Source organism: Bactrocera neohumeralis, chromosome 4 (genome assembly GCF_024586455.1).
Source record: "Bactrocera neohumeralis isolate Rockhampton chromosome 4, APGP_CSIRO_Bneo_wtdbg2-racon-allhic-juicebox.fasta_v2, whole genome shotgun sequence".
NCBI classification, from domain to species: domain Eukaryota; kingdom Metazoa; phylum Arthropoda; class Insecta; order Diptera; family Tephritidae; genus Bactrocera; species Bactrocera neohumeralis.
In genome coordinates, this window is record NC_065921.1 from 29,939,961 (window position 1) to 29,953,324 (window position 13,364).

Consider the following 13,364-nt stretch of genomic DNA (forward strand, 5'->3'; position numbering starts at 1 on the left):
CGAAAGTTTTTCTTTGTTCGCCCAAGTCGTCTCACTCTGCATCCCACTTCGGTGTTGTCAGCATTTCACCTTTTTGTTTGTTGTAAGTGAGATTATTTTAATGGTATCACAACTTTCCGGAAGTTTTGTGCGACAAGACGGAAGCATAAGCTTTACTCGCTACTTTTATGAGTTGAGTTTACTCTCTTGCTCGCAGTTATCAGCTGTCTTCTACGGCATAAGTTATGTTTATTGCTTTCTTATTTAAATTATATTTTCTTTATTTGTGTTTTGTTGTTATCGTGTTGCGTAAGTGCAAAAGTCTTGGACCTCACGGCATTCGGTGTATTGAGACATGAAATTATGTGAATAAGAATTAGTAGCAATCATGGGTTGTCACTAATATTTTTTTGAAGAAATTTTTTGCTCTTATTAGTTTTAATATCGCGTAATATCAGCGCAAATTTTCCAGATTGGACTGCTATATCATATAACTGCCATACAAACTGAACGATCGAACTGAAGTGCTTTTATGGAAAGGACTTTTGTTTAAAGAGATATCTTCACGAAATTTGGCAAGAATTATTGTCTAAGGTGTAATCTCCGAATAAATGCTCCGATCTAGTCACAATACCATATAGCTGTCATACAAGCTGAACAATCAAAATCAAGTTCTTGTATAAGTTAGGTTAGGTTAGGTTAGGTTCGATGGCTGATAAAGAGAGATCGCACGTGGACTGCTATTTGTAGTAAAGAAGAACTTCTGTGTTTGAACTTATAAATTTGCACACCGCCAGTGGATGTCTAAAGGTATGCCTTCCAAGCGCTTACATCTTGTCCTTCCAAACGCGGGACAGTCAGGAAAGATGTGTTGAGTTGTTTCCAACTCATCCCATACTGTCGTTTTCCTCATACTCCGACTCCGATCACTAGATCCCTTGTTGTCAATCTTGGGACAAAAGGCTTTTGCCATAGCGCACGTACCGCTGGTGACTCAGAGCTGGACAAGCTTCCGCGAAGCCTAGCAATCTAGTGGTAGAACACAAGACGATACGGCAGCACCGACCCCATTCTACCGATAGCGGTTCTAGTTACCTTAAAGGCTGCAACCTCGGCTTGTGTGACACTGCAATAGTCAGGAAGTCTGAAGCTGGAGTCGATATATAGCTCCCGATAGTAAACTACTCCATCAACCATCCCTCCAAGCTTTAACCCACCCGTAAAAAAGCTCACTGCCCCTCTCCTCCAAAGGCTTCTTCCCAGCCACAACTCCCTCACCGAAATATGGAAAGAGAATGAGCCGCCAGAACTTGGTTTGACGACTCCGTGATCCAAGTAATCCGGTATGAAGTCAAAGTGTGTGAGGATATCCGAGTGTTCAGACACGTGCTCTTTTAAGAATCTAAATTCTCTGACTCTGATAGCAGCTTTCGCTGCCATACACCTTCCGACGATGTCTATGGGCACTATGTGCATGCGTTAAGTGCCATAGTTGGAGTGGGCCTCAGTGCACCACACATGCTGATGAGCGTTGCCCGTTGAAAGCTCCCGAGGTTCTTTACAAGTGTAGTCTTTTCTAGAGCCCTCATGGTGTCGTAGAGCCAGAAAAGCACATTCGTTGAGAGACCCCACCTTTTGCCAATGGCTCCTCCTTCTACTCGGCTTCCATGAAAGCTTCCTATCCAGGATGAGCTCTAGATATTTCACTGTATCCGCTCTATCTTGTGGAGTTCCCCTACTCACTCGAACACGTACGTTCTTGTATAGAAACCTCTATATGTACATATTTCTGAAGGGTATTCTATTTTCTTGTTGTGATAGTTTATGATTTATTAATTTTTTTTTTTGTTGAAATATGTTTTTGTTTTTTAAGGTTAAGTTATTGTTTCTTAGTTTAAATATTTAATTTAATAAAACAAATTTAAAAGAATCAAAAATAAGTTAAAAAAAAAATATTTTTTATTTTTTTTTTTTTTTTAATATTTTTATTTTTTTTTTTTTTTTAATAAAATATAAAAAAATTTTTTTTTGCAAAAATAAATCGTTTTAGTAAAATTAAATTTCATATTCGCATTAAATTAATTAAATTTTTCCTAAAGATTTTTTCAGTAAAAATCTTATTTTCTCCAAATAATTTTTATATTGTATTTTCTTGTTGTAGTTTAATATCAGTAAACAGTAATAAAACTTAAAAATAAAACCATTGCTTTCCATTTCAAAGTCATAAGACTGAAATCCACACCCTGCTAACCATACTTATGTCTGTTAGCAGTTTGTATGTAAAGTTGTATGTTTGTATGTGTTTGAGTGTGTGACAAATATTCACGCTGGGCTGTGGCGCGCTGCCATAATCATCAGGTGCATTTGCATTGACAGCAATAAATGGATTATTTATGATTTTAAAAGCAATTCGCCGCGCACACGCAATGCCAGAGACAGCCAAGAAGAAGAAGCAGAAGAAGATGACAAAGAAGCACCAACAAATCGTAACAAACAACTTTGAAACATTGACTTTGACACTGACCAAACGGGTTGCGTACATTTTTCGGTCCTAACGAAAGGGAAGTGCAGCTGCGTTTGACATTTTTTGCTTATGAAGAATTTGGGAGCAGCACAGTAACAATAACAACAACCAGGCAAAAGTGCTAATGATGATTTTAAGCAAACTTTAATGGCGTCCGGTTTTTGTTACATTTACTTTTTTGTTATTATATTTTTTTGTTTGTTATCGACTTTAATGACAGACGCGCTTAATATTTGGCAACAGGGTTCATTCATCCGCCGCAATGAGGAAAAGTAAAAAGTGCGAGAAAAAAATTAAATTTAATTTAAGTTAAACCAACGAGCTTTTAATGCAATTGCACTAATTTATTTGCGCACGGCGGGCTGGGTGCGGAGGAAAAGTATGAAACCAGTTTGCTGGCTAATTTGCACACTTTTGCTGGCAATTGCAGGCGCTCATTGGCAGCGCAGTGACAAGTTCAATAAAAATGTGTAATATACTACACACATTTTTTCGGTGTAATTTTTAAGAGAATTTTTTTTAGCAGTCAGGAAAAAAAATATAAAAATTTTTTTCTATCGAAATAAAAGAAATTTATCGAAAAATAAAATTTTAATGGGAATATAAAAGAATTGTATCGCAATAAAAAAATATACAAAAAAAATAATAAATAACATATAAGAAAAAATGTTTCGATAAAATTCGATAAAAATGTTTTCGATAATTTTTTTTTAATCGAAATAAAAAAAATATCGAAATAAAAACATACAAAAAAATAAATAAAGTACAAGAAAAAAATTTATCGGAAAAAAATATAATCGACAAAATCAATCGAATTTTTTTATCGAAAGAAAAAAAGTTATCGAAATAAAAACATACAAAAAAATTAAGAAAATATAAAAAAAATGCTATCAGAAAAAAAAAATTAATCAAAATAAAAATAGTTAAAAAAAATTAAAAATCATTAAAAAAAATGTACATTCCGATTATGACTTAGCGTTGACTTGTTATTTAGCGCTTAATTAGGAATATTTCTGTTTTTTGTTGTATTTTCTTCTTTTTTTTAATACTTGAAATTAATTCCGGCTTTTTTTTCTTTGCAGCTGTTTTAAACACACATACCAACGAAGCAACACACATACAATCACAGCTACATTTGCAGCAAGCCAGCAAGAAAGCTTAACGCCTGCACTCTTTGTGGCCGCAGCAAAAGGCATTGGCGCGTCAGGAGTACGCTTTCCAACACACGCTGCCACAAAAAGCGGTAAGTGCTCGAGTTGTTGCCGCACAAGGCGCCATTATTATAATTTTTATATAATATTCATATATACATATACATATACATATACATATATCGACATATACATATATATATTTCTATAAAGACTTGTTGCCACTGGCAACAATGAAAGATGGCGGCTGGAGAAAACTCAGCAGCAAAGCATTTAAGCGGCTTCCGGGAAATATTTCTATGTTGGCAAGATGCGCACAAATGAGCTGTCTTATAGATGGTAATAACAACAACTACTACACTTTTAAGTAAACACAACCACGTAACTCCCAAACAGCGACGCTGCATGTCTCCAATGGCAATAGCAAGTAAACATATATATGTATATACAATGTATATTATACATATATGTATATAAATATACATTAGTATACTGATATACATATCTACATTAGCATGTTGATATACATATATACCTATATGAGTATATATATGCATCTCTATATGCTTCTCCACAGCTTTAATTTGCCTGTCGTCGCGGTATTTGCCGCCATTTGCCGATTTGTCGAGCAATCGCTACGCTAGACAAATAAGAAATGCAAGCACGCGCACACACACTCACACAATAAACACACACAGGCACAAGTGTTTGCCTGTATTTCGATAAAATGCCGATTGTTGAATATGCTTATGCGCTTTACTAACATTTCTTGTGAATTTGTGTGGAAACACTTAGTTATTCTACAAAGTGTGTCGCCTCCTCCACTTTCGCTTTGAAAATATGCAAACAAGTGCGTGTGTGTGTGCATAGGTGTTTATTAGCAACGCTGGCAGTTAGCATAAGTAGCGTGTGCCATTTGTGCCGCTTGAATACGTGTGGGCGCCTTGGAGACTAATGAAGATATTTCCTTTTACGAATTGAGCCGTCTCTAAAGTCATTTAAGAGTTTAACCTCTGCTTCTTTAAAATTTACATTGCTACGCATATTCTTGAAGAGCTCGGCGTACCTCTTACTTTTTGCTGACTTTATGATCACGGCCTGTGATCGTCGTTTGCGCCTATTATTTGCTCTCTGACTTGCACCTATATTCCTCTCTTGTGGTCTCCCTTTTGTATTTTTATGTGCTTCGTCCACCGTTCCTCCGTTGGCGTGGGTATTCCTTGTTTCTTTAGGCCAAACTTTTTGCCACTGGCCGCTTGTTCGTTTCGTGGCTCCACAGGGTTTGTCGCACGTCGCTTCGAAGTTATTGACTCGGTGGTTGTTATGCTTAGATGCACCCGTCTTCTTTTCTCATTTTCTGCGATGAACCAGTTTCTACGGTAACGCTTGATTACGTCAAAGAGTTCGTCTAGCTGTGCCTTTCCGTTCTTAACATCCATGCTCACGTTGTTCTGTTTTGTCATAGCCAACTTCATTATTTGCACGATACTCTTGCACTCCTCTAGCGATTAGTTTACTGTCCGTCTCATTTGGGTGATGTATTCTTGTTTCGGTGAGTTTTGAGATCCTCTATGGTGGCAACTGGGGTGCGCTTCCTTCTCCTTGTTTTTCTGATGGTGCTTTTGTGAGCGGAGTTTTTCTCGAGGCTGTCTTTTCTCCAGTTTGGTCGGGTTGTTTTCGGAGTGACGGTGAGTAGAGGGGATATAGATTCTACTAGTTTTACGGAAGATGGTCCCGTATTCTTCGTCTTGGCCATCTTTATTTTGTTGTTCTTTTTGCTGGGTTTTTGTTGTTGTTGCGGTGTATTATGAACCCCGTGATTAACTATGCAAGCAGGGTGGCTATGCGAGGATTGACACAAGCTCTTATGGGAGTTTATGTTCGGAGTCAGGTTCGGGCACGAATCAGGAGCTCCTCTCAACTGAACCTGTGCAGCCAAAAAATTATGGCGACTGGTTTCCAGTACACCATTAGCAGAATCTTACTGGCCTCAATTCTGATGCGCGCTTGCCCAGCGTTTTTCGTTGATGTCTTTGCACATTTGGTGCTGAAGAAAAACATGCACAATCGTATTATTCAAAGTGTTGCCCAACTGCTGTTAAAAGATTTTCTCATCTTTCTGGCAATTTGTGGATAACATTCCAAAAGAACTCCGCTGGCTTGGTGGCCAACTATGAATCAATAGTATTTTTGATACCCTCTTCGTATGTGAACCGTAATGCAGTGAGAGCGTTCTGCATTGACTGTAGAAAAATGGTAGTCAGCAAGCGCAAGTTCCAGGCTATAAGGCAGGTGAGATAAAACTTCTCAGCCGCTGTTTTCCGAATAGCTTTAACCGGTCTTGCAGCATAACGTCGCAGATTCCGTACATTTTTCGGCAGAACTCACTTCAATTTCATGATTGGTTGTCGGTAGCGTTAACCATTACTGGTCTCAGCTGGTTTTAGAAGCTCATACTAGAGGGCAACTCTCTGATACCACCAAGTATAGAGCATGGATATGTGGCTTTGCTATTTATGTGGCTTAGCTGTTGATTTGGTTGGTTGGCCAGATTGCACATATAATTTTTGACGTCATAAATTTCCGACATCGTCTTTCAGCGTATCTTGGCTTCAATTAATATGTCACCCAATATCTGTGTCTTGTAAGGTATCCGGCTGCTTTTGAACGGCTTGAAATGGCTGCTTGAGTGACTTCCAAAGTTTCTGCGAACAGTTCTTGTTTTATATTCTTCATCGGCTAAGTTTTCCAGTTCCTCATCTTCAAACTTTTTTATCGTCCCGTAAACATCTTGAATTCGAAAAAAAAACTTGGGAAAACTTCAATTTTCTCTAAAGAATAACTATGCAACGCCTTTGTCGCATTTTTTTTTATTGTTTTATCTTGCTCAACCGCTTATATGAAACGATTTTCCTGGCATACAATTAGTTTAGCATTTATATGACTTCCTTAAAGCTAAGTATATAGCAGTATATTCTGCTATTTACTTACACACATAGCATAGATCAAGTTTAGATGCTCAGAAGCATTAATTGGTGATGTGCTTTTTGTCTGTTGTATGCTGTTAGCTGTCAAATTTATTGAAAAAATTGCAAAAATAACAAAAACAAAATTGTAAATGATTGAAAACTGAAAAATTGAAGATGTTTCCTGTCCACAAATCTACTTGCAGTGATGCTTTTGCTCCCATTGTTGTTGTTATTGTACTTCACTAACTGTGCCTTAACAGCGAGTATTTGGCCATTAAAATTGCTCATGCGTCACACACTCACTTAAAGAGTAAGTCAGTCATCTAGTTAAGACAGCTCGATGCAGTTGGCAACGCCACATTCAAATGTGAAATTCAACAAGCCAAATAAAAGTTACTCATACGCCGTGTATGCACTGACGATTGGCCTGCATTTTTCGGGCGGCTCGTTGGTGTTCAAGTGCTATGCGCGGTGCACTCGACCGCAATACAAATGCAAAACAAACACATATGCATATATATAGACAAACTCACACACACGCACACATATGGTACATAAATGTGTTTATATTCGCCACAAATGACAACTGCTTCACCTGATTTGGCACCAACACACTTTCTGTTTGTGTGTTTGTGTGCGTACTTCCTTCCCAAATGTCTTCAGAAGCACTTGCCACATCTGCTTCAGCACTTGGCGGCATTTTGGTTGCTTCGGGCGCGTACTTTTAACCACCTTTACATGCATATTGTTTCATAATTTGTCATTGTGCGCGCGTCGACGTGACAGGAAATGTGCTCAAGTGGGCATTGGTTTGTGCCACAACTGCTGTGCGTAATTAGAAATCTTCTAGACACGTACGCTTTGCTGTTGGCACAATTTTTACTTTATATTTTATCATTTTTTTTTTGTTTTTGTAGGGTGGGCTTTCTTCAGTTCCTTTGCAGGCATTTACTTTCATTTTCATTTCGAATGACCGCAATTTCCATGCCTTACAAATGCTCGACAATCATCCTTGTTGTTTTTTTTTTTTTCTTTCATCATGTGTGCATTGTATGTGTCTGCTTCGTGACTTTCGTTGGAAGTATGCGAGAAAACTAGTATTGCTTTTGTAGTTGCAATTAATGGTAGGTGCTAATCACTATAAGCCAGCAAACCAAGTCAAGTTGTGACCCCAGGCCAAACGTTTGCTCAGCTGCACTCATACAGTCAACTGCATGCGCGCTTACACATACCAATACACTATAATCGTCGTGTGTGGTGAAGTGTGCAGGTATAAAGCGTCCAATTAGCTTTAGAGGCTGGCTTGACATAATTTTCAATTTTGTGTGCCTGTTAAACAACAGCTTGTTTGAGCTACAATTTTTTTAAAGAAAATTGTTGTTTTTTTAAATATCGTTTTACTATAGCATATAGCTGCCATACAAACCAAATAAACAAAATTAAATTTTTGTATGGAAAACTATTTTATTTGACGATTTATCCTCAGGAAATTTCACACAAATTTTTTCTTAAGCAATGCCACAATATCTGTAGAAATTTCCCAGATCGGATCACTATAGCATATAGCTGCTACATAAACTGAACAAAGACAAGAAAAAACGTTAACTTCGGTTGCACCGAAGCTAAATACCCATCACAGGTGCATTTCTGTTAGTAACTGTGTGTTCAGTTTGTATGGCAGCTATATGCTATAGTTAACCGATCTGAACAATTTCTTCGGAGATTACATTGTTGCCTTAGAAAATAATATATACCAAATTTCGTGAATATATCTTGTCAAATGTGAAAGTTTTCCATACAAGCATTTGATTCCGATCGTTCAGTTTGTATGGCAGCTATATGCTATAGTTAACGGATCTGAACAATTTCTTCGGAGATTACATTGTTGCCTTAGAAAATAATATATACCAAATTTCGTGAATATATCTTGTCAAATGTGAAAGTTTTCCATACAAGCATTTGATTTCGATCGTTCAGTTTGTATGGCAGCTATATGCTATAGTTAACCGATCTGAACAATTTCTTTGGAGATTACATTGTTGCCTTAGAAATTAACATATACCGAATTTCGTGAATATATTTTGTCAAATTGACAAGTTGTCCGACAAACTTGATTTCGATCTTCTTGTATGGATTTCGTGAAAATGACGCTTGCTGAAAATTTCAAAACGATTACATCTTAGAAAAACTGAGGGATTTCGTGAATATATATGTGTTCAAATACTTACTATACAGACATACTTAAGACGAAATTAACATATACCGAATTTCGTGAATATATCTTGTCAAATGTGAAAGTTTGGCTAAATCGACAAATGAGCAGCTTCTTGAAGAAAAAATGACGTGTGCAAAATTTCAAAACAATATCTTAAAAACTGAGGGACTAGTTCGTATATACTATACAGACAGACAGACCGACAGACAGACAGACATGGCTAAATCGACTCAGCTCGACATACTGATCTTTTATATATATACTTTATAGGGTCTCCGACGATTCCTTCTGGGTGTTACAAACTTCGTGACAAACTTAATATACCCTGTTCAGGGTATAAAAATCAAGGAACTTCTTTGTTTGTGAAGGTGCAGCCGAATTTAACGTGTTTACCTGATTTGTGTAGATATATATGTACATATTCAGCATATATATATTTTTTTTTATTTTTTTTCACTTAATATTTTTCTTGCTACGTCCACGAAATTTAATCAGCCCTAAATGAATTAAATAAATAGATAGCGAACATTTATGAACAAGATCTTAGCTCAGCTGATCCCACACAAACACACACACACACACATACAAACATTTCTTTAACAGTTAAATGCTTGCAAAGCAGCTGTTGATCTTCTTAAGTCATCAACCATGCACCCGCGTAGATACAAGCATGTGTGCGTGTTTCGGAGCACACACTCACACAACTGTCCGTAGCTGCATATTTTCGAAGTGCTATTTATTTTCGTGTTTATTTCTGTTTGATTTTTACTATTTCGGTAGCATTGTGCGATTGCAAATAGACGATGTCGTCAATCAGTGTGATCCATAAACTAGCAATGGCGCGCTAATTCGATACTCATTTTGTAGCCAGTCGTTTTGCTTGTTCAAAAAAAAAAAAAAACAAAAAAGAAAAAAAGCAACAACAAGTGTAATATTATTTATTAGAAACAATATTCTACATTTTTCACACCATTTCGTTGGCGTGTTGATTTGAAAGATAAATAATTGTTTGCATTTGGCAGAGCAGCTTGTTTTCGTTTCTATTGTTGTTTTTGTATACGTTTTTGTTTTTATATTAATTGTTGTTGTTCTATTAAATGCTTTGTTGTTTTGGCGCTGTGTGACAGCCATTAATTTGCAATTTTCTCGAGGAATTCGCTTAAGTGGCACTTCGACTGACGAGCCGCGCAGCAGAGCGCCATCTGTCAGTCCAAAACGAGTATAATCAGTTGTATGTATGTAGTTTGTTGCTTTACAATTAGACCAGTGGCCGGTATTTTTATAGCATGATATCCACTAAAAATTGTCAAATAGTTTATTGACCTGCTACAAAGTTGAACAGAAGCGCTTTTTTTCAGGGTGAGATCAGTTGAAAATGTCTCGATGTCGAACAAGTTCCTTTAATTTGCCAAATTTTTCTTTGGAACTTCGGATAGCTCACAGATAAGATCACACAATGGGAACTGATTCTATCGGTGAGGTTAGGTTAATCTCGTAGGCCAATAAGCCACGCATAGATCAGTTTTGGTCCTTTGTGATTCACATGTTGGGTTCATAAGGAGTAGTCATGCTTTAGGATGCTTGCGCTTGACGCGAATTGTAACAGACTCTGCGGCTTCACTATCGATACCTTATCGATAATATATCGACCATTTCCTGCAGTCTTCTCGATCGTGGATGCATGTGTCGCCTTCAGAAAGTGACCAGTTGTATTTCCATCATGTTCCTACAGTCGCTTCTATCGAGTGCCAATAGGAATTTTGTGTACTTCCTATCTACAGTTATGCACATGACTTTTGTAGTTTTGCACACAGGTAGCTCATTCTATCCAATTTCTTATTTAAACTTTATTACCTTATTAAAAGCCCGATTCGGTCGTTGTTGGAACCAACCTGAGAACCTATAACGTCCATTTGGAAACATAGTATTATGCTGCCTTCATATGTAGCTTCTACTACACTACTTTAGCTTCTATGTAAATATTCTGTGTATTTGAGCACAAGATAATATCGAAAAACCCGGTTGCTGTGATCACTTTTGTTAGGTTGGTGCAAGTCTTGGCTAAGTTAAAGTTGAAAAAGTTGTTCTGAACCATGACCAGGACTCTGTTAGTAATATCAAACAATCTCCCGAATCTATTTTAGGAATGAAAAATCTTCGCCGATTCTTCAAAACGTGTAAGAGAACTTTCCAATTGTAATTTGACAGTAAAAAGAAATATTCTTGGTTATGCCTTTGTTTTGCCACCATTCTCCATACAGCATATGATGTAGTGTGCTAGGGCTTAAAATCAAGTTCGCTCAATTTACTATAGATTTCAGTTAGGGGGTTATGAGTGGGAAAGGGTTCACTTCTTGAGCTTAAACCTAAAACTTTGAGGTTTAAATAACACCAACAATAATTTTAAGTACATCAGTTATTTTTTCGTAGATTCGCAAGGGTCCAGCTAAAAAATATTGAAAATTACTTACCACGTAAACTCGAAATAGAACTCAAACACTTCTTGAACTTAAATCAATGACTGTTACATTTATATAACACCAACTGTAACCCCTTTATAAGTGTTTATTTATAAAAAGGCGAGGACCTAATTAAAAAATTTTGAAATTCACATTTGCCATAACCTCAAAGTCGAACTAAAATTCTTCGAAATAGCAGCCCAATGCTCGTCTTGGCTTACCAAAAACTGCTCAAAATAATTAAAAACGAGCTTTTTGTTGTTATTTTAGAACGTTCACAATAATTACATATTGTTTTTATTTTTTCTAAATTAATTGCTAAATATAAATAACGCCGGCAAACAGCCAGGCAGTCTGCGCTGCTGCGACCTTTGCGGCCATGCAAAAAAAAGGCAATAATAACAAAAATATTACAAAAATTAATGAATTTGAGATCCACTAAAGTTTCGCAATTATCATACGGCCCAACAGAAGACACACACACACATACATATTTCTACGCAGCGAAGTTGTTATCGGAGCTCATTTTCGCTAATAGTTTAAATCAATATTAGCATACAAAATTATGCGTCGCGCATAATGGAGGGCGGAGGCGCGTGTGTTGCGGCGCCCGACGAGCCAACAACAGTCCCAACAGCGCAGCCACCCAGCACAGCTTCACCTTTTCGGCTCGGCTCAACGGCTGTGCGGTGCCGTCCAACATGTGCGCAAATATTTACAAATTCCATACAGACATTCTAACGTCTCTGTACATATGTGTGTGTTTGTAAGTGTGTAGTGTAGTTACATTTTCCCGGGCCACGTGCTGTGGAGTGTCTGTCTATGTTGTTAACAATATTGTTTTCCACCGTTTTCGTGGAAATGTTGCAAACAAAATTGGCGAATAGTGAGTTGACAATAATATTTACGCGGCTACAATGGCTTGTAATTTCAGCTTAATCATGGTTTCAATCGAATTTCGATTTTAATTCGTGTTTGCTGATCTGACTTAGAATTATTTATTAAAAATCAAGTGGCAAAGCTTTTAACGCTACATTACTGTGTTTTTGAAAATTTTTAATATTTTTTATAATAGTTCCTAATAATTTGCATTGAATTCTATTACTATAAACTTAAAAAAAAAAATGTTAAAAAAAATTACAAAACAATAAAAAAATTATTAATAGAATAAAATTACAATAATATAGAAGTAAATTTTAAATAAAAAAATATTTTTAACATTTAAGAAATTCATTATTAATTGAAAATGTAAAAAAAAATATTACAAAAAAACATAAGAAAGCATAAAAAATAAATAAAAAGTTTAATAATGAAATTCCAAAAAAGAAATTATTTTAAAGAAATTTGTAACTACGAATTTTAAAAATAAAACTACAAAAAATTAAACATTTATTTGAAAATTTTTTTTAACAAAAAATAATTATTTAAATAAAAAAATATTTATTAATGTTTTAACATTTTTAATCGAAAAAAATATAAAAAAAATAAAAAAATATACATACATACATACATACATATGTATGTATATTATTAAAAAAAAATTTAATTAAAATTTTAAAAATGAAAGTACAAAACCTTAAAAAATGTATTTAAAACATTTTCAAATAATAAATTAAACAAAATTTATTTTATTTTAATTTATAAGAATAATTTTTGAATACAAAAATATATTTTTTAATGTTTTTACATTTTTAGTCGAACATTTACATTTAATTAATTTAAAGAAATTTAAAATAAAGTTAAAAAAATATATTTTATTTAATAATAAATTTATAATCAAAAGATTTTAAAATAAAACTACAAAAAAAAACATAAAAAATGTATTTATACAAATTTTTCAAAATTAAAAAATTAAACAAAAATTATGCTAAGATTTAAAATAATTGTGTACATCAAAAAACTTTTTTTTAACAATTTTTACAATTTAAACTGAAAATTTTCATTTAATTCAATTACAAAATTTAAAAAGAAAATTAAAAAACCAAACAACGAAAAATTGTTGAAATTTTTAAAAATGAAAAAATAAAACACAAATTATTTAAAGATTAAAAATAATTGTTGAAATAA

General features: G+C 35.1%; 1 protein-coding gene across 9 annotated transcripts in view; it reads left to right on the forward strand.

Annotated features, from left to right (window-relative positions):
- Nucleotides 1-13,364, forward strand: part of LOC126756386 (myocyte-specific enhancer factor 2) — a 236,369-nt gene that overhangs the window by 188,032 nt on the left and 34,973 nt on the right. For all 9 annotated transcript variants that reach the window (XM_050469425.1, XM_050469427.1, XM_050469423.1 and 6 more), the window contains one exon: nucleotides 3,586-3,746. The gene's annotated coding sequence lies outside the window, so the exon portion shown is untranslated. The remainder of the gene's footprint in view (nucleotides 1-3,585; nucleotides 3,747-13,364) is intronic.